This window comes from Hyperolius riggenbachi, chromosome 2 (genome assembly GCF_040937935.1).
Source record: "Hyperolius riggenbachi isolate aHypRig1 chromosome 2, aHypRig1.pri, whole genome shotgun sequence".
In the NCBI taxonomy this organism is placed as follows: Eukaryota; Metazoa; Chordata; class Amphibia; order Anura; family Hyperoliidae; genus Hyperolius; species Hyperolius riggenbachi.
This window is the reverse complement of record NC_090647.1, coordinates 17,048,914-17,061,110: the sequence shown is the minus strand read 5'-3', so window position 1 is coordinate 17,061,110 and position 12,197 is coordinate 17,048,914. Positions and strand designations below refer to the sequence as shown.

Here is a 12,197-nt window from a genome sequence, read left to right as displayed (position 1 = left end):
ATGAAGCACATGTTGGCAGACACACCCTGGGGCTGAGGGAAGAAGATTTCTTGAGAAGTGTTTAGGCGTCTGGCCTTTATTTAGATTTCCTGGAACAAAAAATGCAGCAGAACAACTCTCTGCCCCCGAGGCGCTGAGCACCAGTGACTGTAAAAGGCCTGCTCTGATTGGACAGGGTAGGAGTACAGTGACACCAGTGAAGGTAAGAGGCCTGCTCTGATTGGACAGGGTAGGAGTACAGTGACAGCAGTGACGGTAAGAGGCCTGCTCTGATTGGACAGGGTAGGAGTACAGTCACAGCAGTGACGGTAAGAGGCCTGCTCTGATTGGACAAGGTAGGAGTACAGTGACACCAGTGAAGGTAAGAGGCCTGCTCAGATTGGACAGGGTAGGAGTACAGTGACACCAGTAAAGGTAAGAGGCCTGCTCTGATTGGACAGGGTAGGAGTACAGTGACAGCAGTGAAGGTAAGAGGCCTGCTCTGATTGGACAGGGTAGGAGTACAGTGACACCAGTAAAGGTAAGAGGCCTGCTCTGATTGGACAGGGTAGGAGTACAGTGACACTAGTAAAGGTAAGAGGCCTGCTCTGATTGGACAGGGTAGGAGTACAGTGACAGCAGTGACGGTAGGAGGCCTGCTCTGATTGGACAGGGTAGGAGTACAGTGACACTAGTGAAGGTAAGAGGCCTGCTCTGATTGGACAGGGTAGGAGTACAGTGACACTAGTGAAGGTAAGAGGCCTGCTCTGATTGGACAGGGTAGGAGTACAGTGACACTAGTAAAGGTAAGAGGCCTGCTCTGATTGGACAGGGTAGGAGTACAGTGACACCAGTAAAGGTAAGAGTGACATCAGCACTGCGTGTAAGTGGCAGGGGAAGGTGTGTTTCGCTAGAATTTCATATGAAGCACATGTTGGCAGACACACCCTGGGGCTGAGGGAAGAAGATTTCTTGAGAAGTGTTTAGGCGTCTGGCCTTTATTTAGATTTCCTGGAACAAAAAATGCAGCAGAAAAACTCTCTGCCCCCGAGGCGCTGAGCACCAGTGACTGTAAAAGGCCTGCTCTGATTGGACAGGGTAGGAGTACAGTGACACCAGTGAAGGTAAGAGGCCTGCTCTGATTGGACAGGGTAGGAGTACAGTGACAGCAGTGACGGTAAGAGGCCTGCTCTGATTGGACAGGGTAGGAGTGCAGTGACAGCAGTGACGGTAAGAGGCCTGCTCTGATTGGACAAGGTAGGAGTACAGTGACACCAGTGAAGGTAAGAGGCCTGCTCAGATTGGACAGGGTAGGAGTACAGTGACACCAGTAAAGGTAAGAGGCCTGCTCTGATTGGACAGGGTAGGAGTACAGTGACAGCAGTAAAGGTAAGAGGCCTGCTCTGATTGGACAGGGTAGGAGTACAGTGACACCAGTAAAGGTAAGAGGCCTGCTCTGATTGGACAGGGTAGGAGTACAGTGACATTAGTAAAGGTAAGAGGCCTGCTCTGATTGGACAGGGTAGGAGTACAGTGACAGCAGTGACGGTAGGAGGCCTGCTCTGATTGGACAGGGTAGGAGTACAGTGACACTAGTGAAGGTAAGAGGCCTGCTCTGATTGGACAGGGTAGGAGTACAGTGACACCAGTAAAGGTAAGAGGCCTGCTCTGATTGGACAGGGTAGGAGTACAGTGACAGCAGTGACGGTAAGAGGCCTGCTCTGATTGGACAGGGTAGGAGTACAGTGACACTAGTAAAGGTAAGAGGCCTGCTCTAATTGGACAGGGTAGGAGTACAGTGACAGCAGTGACGGTAAGAGGCCTGCTCTGATTGGACAGGGTAGGAGTACAGTGACACTAGTGAAGGTAAGAGGCCTGCTCTGATTGGACAGGGTAGGAGTACAGTGACACTAGTGAAGGTAAGAGGCCTGCTCTGATTGGACAGGGTAGGAGTACAGTGACACTAGTGAAGGTAAGAGGCCTGCTCTGATTGGACAGGGTAGGAGTACAGTGACACTAGTGAAGGTAAGAGGCCTGCTCTGATTGGACAGGGTAGGAGTACAGTGACACTAGTGAAGGTAAGAGGCCTGCTCTGATTGGACAGGGTAGGAGTACAGTGACACCAGTAAAGGTAAGAGGCCTGCTCTGATTGGACAGGGTAGGAGTACAGTGACACTAGTAAAGGTAAGAGGCCTGCTCTGATTGGACAGGGTAGGAGTACAGTGACACCAGTAAAGGTAAGAGGTCTGCTCTGATTGGACAGGGTAGGAGTACAGTGACAGCAGTGAAGGTAAGAGGCCTGCTCTGATTGGACAGGGTAGGAGTACAGTGACACCAGTGAAGGTAAGAGGCCTGCTCTGATTGGACAGGGTAGGAGTACAGTGACACCAGTAAAGGTAAGAGGCCTGCTCTGATTGGACGGGGTAGGAGTACAGTGACACCAGTGAAGGTAAGAGGCCTGCTCAGATTGGACAGGGTAGGAGTACAGTGACACCAGTGACGGTAAGAGGCCTGCTCTGATTGGACAGGGTAGGAGTACAGTGACACCAGTAAAGGTAAGAGGCCTGCTCAGATTGGACAGGGTAGGAGTACAGTGACACCAGTGAAGGTAAGAGGCCTGCTCTGATTGGACAGGGTAGGAGTACAGTGACACTAGTAAAGGTAAGAGGCCTGCTCTGATTGGACAGGGTAGGAGTACAGTGACACCAGTGAAGGTAAGAGGCCTGCTCAGATTGGACAGGGTAGGAGTACAGTGACAGCAGTGACGGTAAGAGGCCTGCTCAGATTGGACAGGGTAGGAGTACAGTGACACCAGTGAAGGTAAGAGGCCTGCTCTGATTGGACAGGGTAGGAGTACAGTGACACTAGTAAAGGTAAGAGGCCTGCTCTGATTGGACAGGGTAGGAGTACAGTGACACCAGTGAAGGTAAGAGGCCTGCTCTGATTGGACAGGGTAGGAGTACAGTGACACCAGTAAAGGTAAGAGGCCTGCTCTGATTGGACAGGGTAGGAGTACAGTGACACCAGTGAAGGTAAGAGGCCTGCTCTGATTGGACAGGGTAGGAGTACAGTGACACCAGTAAAGGTAAGAGGCCTGCTCTGATTGGACAGGGTAGGAGTACAGTGACAGCAGTGACGGTAAGAGGCCTGCTCTGATTGGACAGGGTAGGAGTACAGTGACACTAGTGAAGGTAAGAGGCCTGCTCTGATTGGACAGGGTAGGAGTACAGTGACACTAGTGAAGGTAAGAGGCCTGCTTTGATTGGACAGGGTAGGAGTACAGTGACACTAGTGAAGGTAAGAGGCCTGCTCTGATTGGACAGGGTAGGAGTACAGTGACACCAGTGAAGGTAAGAGGCCTGCTCTGATTGGACAGGGTAGGAGTACAGTGACACTAGTGAAGGTAAGAGGCCTGCTCTGATTGGACAGGGTAGGAGTACAGTGACACCAGTAAAGGTAAGAGGCCTGCTCTGATTGGACAGGGTAGGAGTACAGTGACACCAGTGAAGGTAAGAGGCCTGCTGTGATTGGACAGGGTAGGAGTACAGTGACAGCAGTGACGGTAAGAGGCCTGCTCTGATTGGACAGGGTAGGAGTACAGTGACAGCAGTGACGGTAAGAGGCCTGCTCTGATTGGACAGGGTAGGAGTACAGTGACACCAGTGACGGTAAGAGGCCTGCTCTGATTGGACAGGGTAGGAGTAAAGTGACACTAGTGAAGGTAAGAGGCCTGCTCTGATTGGACAGGGTAGGAGTACAGTGACACCAGTGACGGTAAGAGGCCTGCTCTGATTGGACAGGGTAGGAGTACAGTGACACCAGTGAAGGTAAGAGGCCTGCTCTGATTGGACAGGGTAGGAGTACAGTGACAGCAGTAAAGGTAAGAGGCCTGCTCTGATTGGACAGGGTAGGAGTACAGTGACACCAGTAAAGGTAAGAGGCCTGCTCTGATTGGACAGGGTAGGAGTACAGTGACACTAGTGAAGGTAAGAGGCCTGCTCTGATTGGACAGGGTAGGAGTACAGTGACAGCAGTGACGGTAAGAGGCCTGCTCTGATTGGACAGGGTAGGAGTACAGTGACACCAGTGAAGGTAAGAGGCCTGCTCTGATTGGACAGGGTAGGAGTACAGTGACACCAGTGAAGGTAAGAGGCCTGCTCTGATTGGACAGGGTAGGAGTACAGTGACACCAGTGACGGTAAGAGGCCTGCTCTGATTGGACAGGGTAGGAGTACAGTGACACTAGTAAAGGTAAGAGGCCTGCTCTGATTGGACAGGGTAGGAGTACTCAGTGAGGCTGGGGACACACAAGGAGTAAGGTCACAGCTCTGAGAATCTTCTGGCAGAGGCAGCCGTCTCAGCTGTCACCCATCGTGGTAATCCGCCGGCCGCTATTTCCTGGTCTCTGCATATCTCGCAGGTCAGCTCCCGCATGGCATTGTCACTGGAGTAAGTGTGAGTCAGTGTAGGGATATCAGATTCCTCATCTCCCAAGGCTGCACTTCTATAAAGGCTCCTGTGTGTATAAATACCACTACAGAACTGTACATGAAACCACTCAGATGCAGGTGAAGTGCAGACTTTCCCCAGGGTGAGAGGAATATGGAGGCTGCCATAGTTGCATTGTTATTTGGGTTGAAAAAAAGACATACGTCCATCGGGTTCAACCAGTACAAAGTACAACTCCAGCCTGCTCCCTCACATATCCCTGCTGATCCAGAGGAAGGCACAACACCAGCCTGCTCCCTCACATATCCCTGCTGATCCAGAGGAAGGTACAACACCAGCCTGCACCCTCACATATCCCTGCTGATCCAGAGGAAGGCACAACACCAGCCTGCTCCCTCACATATCCCTGCTGATCCAGAGGAAGGCACAACACCAGCCTGCTCCCTCACATATCCCTGCTGATCCAGAGGAAGGCACAACACCAGCCTGCTCCCACACATATCCCTGCTGATCCAGAGGAAGGCACAACACCAGCCTGCTCCCTCACATATCCCTGCTGATCCAGAGGAAGGCGCAACACCAGCCTGCACCCTCACATATCCCTGCTGATCCAGAGGAAGGTACAACACCAGCCTGCTCCCTCACATATCCCTGCTGATCCAGAGGAAGGTACAACACCAGCCTGCACCCTCACATATCCCTGCTGATTCAGAGGAAGGCACAACACCAGCCTGCTCCCTCACATATCCCTGCTGATCCAGAGGAAGGTACAACACCAGCCTGCTCCCACACATATCCCTGCTGATCCAGAGGAAGGCACAACACCAGCCTGCTCCCTCACATATCCCTGCTGATCCAGAGGACGGTAGAACACCAGCCTGCTCCCTCACATATCCCTGCTGATCCAGGGGAAGATACAACACCAGCCTGCACCCTCACATATCCCTGCTGATCCAGAGGAAGGTACAACACCAGCCTGCTTCCTCACATATCCCTGCTGATCCAGGGGAAGGAGAAAACCCCTTACAAGGCATGGTCCAATTAGCTCCAAAACGGAAAAAATTTCTTCCCGACTCCAGATGGCAATCAGATAAAATCCCTGGATCAACATCATTAGGCATTACCTAGTAATTGTAGCCATGGATGTCTTTCAACGCAAGGAAAGCATCTAAGCCCCCTTTAAATGCAGGTATAGAGTTTGCCATAACTACTTCCTGTGGCAATGCATTCTACATCTTAATCACTCTTACTGTAAAGAACCCTTTCCTAAATAAATGGATAAAACATTTTTTCCTCCATGCGCAGATCATGTCCTCTAGTCCTCTGAGAAGGCCTAGGGACAAAAATCTCATTCACCAAGCTTTTATATTGCCTTCTGATGTATTTATAGATGTTAATTAGATCCCCTCTAATGCTGGGAATACACGGGTCGATCCGGCGGCCGATTAGCCGCCGGATCGACCACCACCGCGTCCCCGCTCGTCCAGGCGGATCGATTACCGCTCGTCCCCGCCGGCGGTCCTTATCAGCGCTCGGTTCCCTGCCATTGTCCGCCGGCGGGGATCGAGCGGGCGCGGGTCGAGCAGCGTGATCGAACCAGCTGAACATTATCAGCTGGCCGGATCAGCTGCTCGATACACAGTACAGAAACGTACCGTGTATCCCCAGCATAAGGCGTCTTTTCTCCAGACTAAATAAACACAGTTTATCTAACCTTTCTTGGTAATTCTTTATTTCCTTTTAAACAATACCAGTTCCCGGCAGCCTTTCTGATCTATTTGACTGCAGTAGTGTTTGAATCACACCAGTAACAAGCACGCAGCTAATCTTGTCAGATCCGACAATAATGTCAGAAACACCTGATCTGCTGCATGCTTGTTCAGGGGCTATGGCTAAAAGTATTAGAGGCAAAGGATCAGCAGGGCTGGCAGGCAACTGGTATTGCTTAAAGGGGAACTGAAGCAAGAGGTATACGGAGGCTGCCATATTTATTTCCTTTTAATCAATACCAGTTGCCTGGCAGCCCTGCTGGTCTATTTCTCTGCAGTAGTATCTGAATAACACCAGAAACAAGCATGCAGCTAGTCTTGTCAGATCTGACTTTAATGTCTGAAACACCTGATCTGCTGCATGCTTGTTCAGGGGCTATGGCTAATCGTATTAGAGGCAGAGGATCAGCAGGGCTGCCAGGCAACTGGTATTGCTTAAAAGGAAATAAACATGGCAGCCTCCATATACCTTTCTCTTCAGTTGTCCTTTAAAAGGAAATAAATATGGCAGCATCCATATCACTCTCGTCCCGGGTTCACTTTAAATCAGTGGGATGAAGAAAACGATAGCATAAAAATGTGAGGAAACTAAAGCATTTTTTAACACAATCAAAAGCTCAAAAGTAATTGGACAAATGAAATAATTGGAAATAAAATGTTTATTTCTTATACTTGGTTGAAACCCTTTGCTGGCAATGAGCTCATGGACATCAGCAGATGCTGGGCTCCCCCTTTGCTGGTAATGACAGTCTGAAGTCTTGAACTCCTGGACATCAGCAGATGCTGGGCTCCCACTTTGCTGGTAATGACAGTCTGAAGTCCTGAACTTCTGGACATCACCAGTAGCTGGGCTTCCCCCTTTGCTGGTAATGACAGTCTGAAGTCCTGGACATCAGCAGATGCTGGGCTCCCCCTTTGCTGGCAATCACAGTCTGAAGTCCTGAACTCCTGGACATCAGCAGATGCAGGGCTCCCCCTTTGCTGGCAATCACAGTCTGAAGTCTTGAACTCCTGGACATCACCAGTAGCTGGGCTTCCCCCTTTGCTGGTAATGACAGTCTGAAGTCTTGAACTCCTGGACATCAGCAGATGCAGGGCTCCCCCTTTGCTGGCAATCACAGTCTGAAGTTCTGAAGTCCTGAACTCCTGGACATGAGCAGATGCAGGGCTCCCCCTTTGCTGGCAATCACAGTCTGAAGTCTTGAACTCCTGGACATCACCAGTAGCTGGGCTTCCCCCTTTGCTGGTAATGACAGTCTGAAGTCTTGAACTCCTGGACATCAGCAGATGCTAGGCTCCCCCTTTGCTGGCAATCACAGTCTGAAGTCCTGAACTCCTGGACATCAGCAGATGCTGGGCTCCCACTTTGCTGGTAATGACAGTCTGAAGTCCTGAACTTCTGGACATCACCAGTAGCTGGGCTTCCCCCTTCGCTGGTAATGACAGTCTGAAGTCCTGAACTTCTGGACATCAGCAGATGCTGGGCTCCCCCTTTGATGACAATCACAGTCTGAAGTCCTGAACTCCTGGACATCAGCAGAGGCTGGGTTTCCTCCTTTGTAATGCTCTTCCAGGCTTTTACTGCTTCGGCTTTCAGTTTCTGTTTGTTTGTGGGCCTTTCTGTCTGAAGTTTAGTCTTCAATAAGTGAAATGCTGCTCAACTGGGTTAAGATCAGGTGACTGATTTGGCCATTCAAGATTTTTCCACTGCTTTAACAAACTCCTGGATGCTTTGGCTGTATGTTTTGGGTCATTGTTCATCTGTATCATGAAACGCCGTCCAAACACGAGTGTCCCAGTGCCACTGGCAGCCAATAGACACTAGTGTCCCAGTGCCACTGGCAGCCAATAGACACTAGTGTCCCAGTGCCACTGGCAGCCAATAGACATTAGTGTCCCAGTGCCACTGGCAGCCATAAACACTAGTGTCCCAGTGCCACTCGCAGCCAATAAACACTTGTTTCCCATTACCACTGGCAGCCAATAAACACTAGTGTCCCAGTGCCACTGGCAGCCAATAGACACTAGTGTCCCAGTGCCACTGGCAGCCAATAGACACTAGTGTCCCAGTGCCACTGGCAGCCAATAGACACTAGTGCCCCAGTGCCACTGGCAGCCAATAAACACTAGTGCCCCAGTGCCACTGGCAGCCAATAAACACTAGTGTCCCAGTGCCACTGGCAGCCAATAGACACTAGTTTCCCAGTGCCACTGGCAGCCAATAGACACTAGTGCCCCAGTGCCACTGGCAGCCAATAAACACTAGTGTCCCAGTGCCACTGGCAGCCAATAGACACTAATGCCCCAGTGCCACTGGCAGCCAATAGACACTAGTGTCCCAGTGCCACTGGCAGCCATAAACACTAGTGTCCCAGTGCCACTGTCAGCCAAAAGACACTAGTGTCCGAGTGCCACTGGCAGCCAATAGACACTAGTGTCCCAGTGCCACTGGCAGCCAATAAACACTAGTGTCCCAGTGCCACTGGCAGCCAATAGACACTAGTGTCCCAGTGCCACTGGTAGTCAATAGACACTAGTGTCCCAGTGCCACTGGCAGCCAATAGACACTAGTGTCCCAGTGCCACTGGCAGCCAATAGACACTAGTGTCCCAGTGCCACTGGCAGCCAATAAACACTAGTGTCCCAGTGCCACTGGCAGCCAATAGGCACTAGTGTCCCAGTGCCACTGGCAGCCAATAGGCACTAGTGTCCCAGTGCCACTGGCAGCCAATAGACACTAGTGTCCCAGTGCCCCTTCAGCCAAAAGACACTAGTGTCCCAGTGCCACAGGCAGCCAATAAATACTAGTATCCCAGTGCCCCTGGCAGCCAATAGACACTAGTGTCCCAGTGCCACTGGCAGCCAATAAACACTAGTATCCCAGTGCCACTGGCAGCCAATAGACACTAGTGTCCCAGTGCCACTGGCAGCCAATAGACACTAGTGTCCCAGTGTCACTGGCAGCCAATAGACACTAGTGTCCCAGTGCCACTGGCAGCCAATAGACACTAGTGCCCCAGTGCCACTGGCAGCCAATAAACACTAGTGCCCCAGTGCCACTGGCAGCCAATAAACACTAGTGTCCCAGTGCCACTGGCAGCCAATAAACACTAGTGTCCCAGTGCCACTGGCAGCCAATAGACACTAGTGTCCCAGTGCCACTGGCAGCCAATAAACACTAGTGTCCCAGTGCCACTGGCAGCCAATACACACTAGTGTCCCGGTCCCACTGGCAGCCAATAGACACTAGTGTCCCAGTGCCACTGGCAGCCAATAAACACTAGTATCCCAGTGCCACTGGCAGCCAATAGGCACTAGTGTCCCAGTGCCACTGGCAGCCAATAGGCACTAGTGTACCAGTGCCACTGGCAGCCAATAGACACTAGTGTCCCAGTGCCCCTTCAGCCAAAAGACACTAGTGTCCCAGTGCCACAGGCAGCCAATAAATACTAGTATCCCAGTGCCCCTGGCAGCCAATAGACACTAGTGTCCCAGTGCCACTGGCAGCCAATAAACACTAGTATCCCAGTGCCACTGGCAGCCAATAGACACTAGTGTCCCAGTGCCACTGGCAGCCAATAGACACTAGTATCCCAGTGCCACTGGCAGCCAATAGACACTAGTATCCCAGTGCCACTGGCAGCCAATAGACACGAGTGTCCCAGTGCCACTGGCAGCCAATAGACACGAGTGTCCCAGTGCCACTGGCAGCCAATAGACACGAGTAGTGTCCCAGTGCCCCTGGCAGCCAATAAACACTAGTGTCCCAGTGCCACTGGCAGCCAATAAACACTAGTGTCCCAGTGCCACTGGCAGCCAATAAACACTAGTGTCCCAGTGCCACTGGCAGCCAATAGACACTAGTGCCCCAGTGCCACTGGCAGCCATAAACACTAGTGTCCCAGTGCCACTGGCAGCCAATAAACACTAGTGTCCCAGTGCCACTGGCAGCCAATAGACACTAGTGTCCCAGTGCCACTGGTAGCCAATAAATACTAGTGTCCCAGTGCCACTGGCAGCCATAAACACTAGTGTCCCAGTGCCCCTGGCAGCCAATAGACACTAGTGTCCCAGTGCCCCTGGCAGCCAATAAACACGAGTGTCCCAGTGCCACTGGCAGCCAATAGACACGAGTGTCCCAGTGCCACTGGCAGCCAATAGACACTAGTGTCCCAGTACCACTGGCAGCCAATAGACACTAGTGTCCCAGTGCCACTGGCAGCCAATAAACACTAGTGTCCCAGTGCCACTGGCAGCCAATAAACACTAGTGTCCCAGTGCCACTGGCAGCCAATAGACACGAGTGTCCCAGTGCCACTGGCAGCCAATAAACACTAGTGTCCCAGTGCCACTGGCAGCCAATAAACACTAGTGTCCCAGTGCCACTGGCAGCCATAAACACTAGTATCCGAGTGCCACTGGCAGCCAATAAACACTAGTGTCCCAGTGCCACTGGCAGCCAATAGACACTAGTGTCCCAGTGCCACTGGCAGCCAATAAACACTAGTGTCCCAGTGCCACTAGCAGCCAATAGACACTAGTGTCCCAGTGCCACTGGTAGCCAATAGACACTAGTGTCCCAGTACCACTGGCAGCCAATAGACACTAGTATCCCAGTGCCACTGGCAGCCAATAAACACGAGTGTCCCAGTGCCACTGGCAGCCAATAGACACTAGTGTCCCAATGCCACTGGCAGCCAATAGACACTAGTGTCCCAATGCCACTGGCAGCCAATAGACACGAGTGTACCAGTGCCGCTGGCAGCCAATAAACACTAGTGTCCCAATGCCACTGGCAGCCAATAGACACTAGTGTCCCAGTGCCACTGGCAGCCAATAGACACGAGTGTCCCAGTGCCACTGGCAGCCAATAAACACTAGTGTCCCAGTGCCACTGGCAGCCAATAGACACTAGTGCCCCAGTGCCACTGGCAGCCAATAGACACTAGTGCCCCAGTGCCACTGGCAGCCATAAACACTAGTGTCCCAGTGCCACTGGCAGCCAATAAACACTAGTGTCCCAGTGCCACTGGCAGCCATAAACACTAGTGTCCCAGTGCCACTGGCAGCCAATAAACACTAGTGTCCCAGTGCCACTGGCAGCCAATAGACACTAGTGTCCCAGTCCCACTAGCAGCCAATAGACACTAGGGTCCCAGTGCCACTGGCAGCCAATAGACACTAGTGTCCCAGTGCCACTGGCAGCCAATAGACACTAGTGTCCCAGTGCCACTGGCAGCCAATAGACACTAGTGTCCCAGTGCCCCTGGCAGCCAATAGACACTAGTGTCCCAGTGCCACTGGCAGCCAATAAACACTAGTGTCCCAGTGCCACTGGCAGCCAATAGACACTAGTGTCCCAGTGCCACTGGCAGCCAATAGACACTAGTGTCCCAGTGCCGCTTGCAGCCAATAAACACTAGTGTCCCGGTACCACTGGCAGCCAATAAACACTAGTGTCCCAGTGCCACTTGCAGCCAATAGACACTAGTGTCCCAGTGCCGCTTGCAGCCAATAAACACTAGTGTCCCGGTACCACTGGCAGCCAATAAACACTAGTGTCCCAGTGCCACTGGCAGCCAATAGACACTAGTGTCCCAGTGCCACTGGCAGCCAATAAACACTAGTGCCCCAGTGCCACTGGCAGCCAATAGACACTAGTGCCTCAGTGCTACTGGCAGCCAATAAACACTAGTGTCCCAGTGCCACTGGCAGCCAATAGACACTAGTGTCCCAGTGCCCCTGGCAGCCAATAAACACTAGTGTCCCAGTGCCACTGGCAGCCAATAGACACGAGTGTCCCAGTGCCACTGGCAGCCAATAAACACTAGTGTCCCAGTGCCACTGGCAGCCAATAGACACTAGTGTCCCAGTACCACTGGCAGCCAATAGACACTAGTGTCCCAGTGCCCCTGGCAGCCAATAGACACGAGTGTCCCAGTGCCACTGGCAGCCAAAAAACACTAGTGTCCCAGTGCCACTGGCAGCCAATAAACACTA

General features: G+C 52.0%; 1 protein-coding gene across 9 annotated transcripts in view; it reads right to left on the bottom strand.

The window, feature by feature from the left end:
- STIM1 (stromal interaction molecule 1) overlaps positions 1–12,197 on the bottom strand; it is a 228,325-nt gene that overhangs the window by 34,716 nt on the left and 181,412 nt on the right. The window lies entirely within an intron of this gene.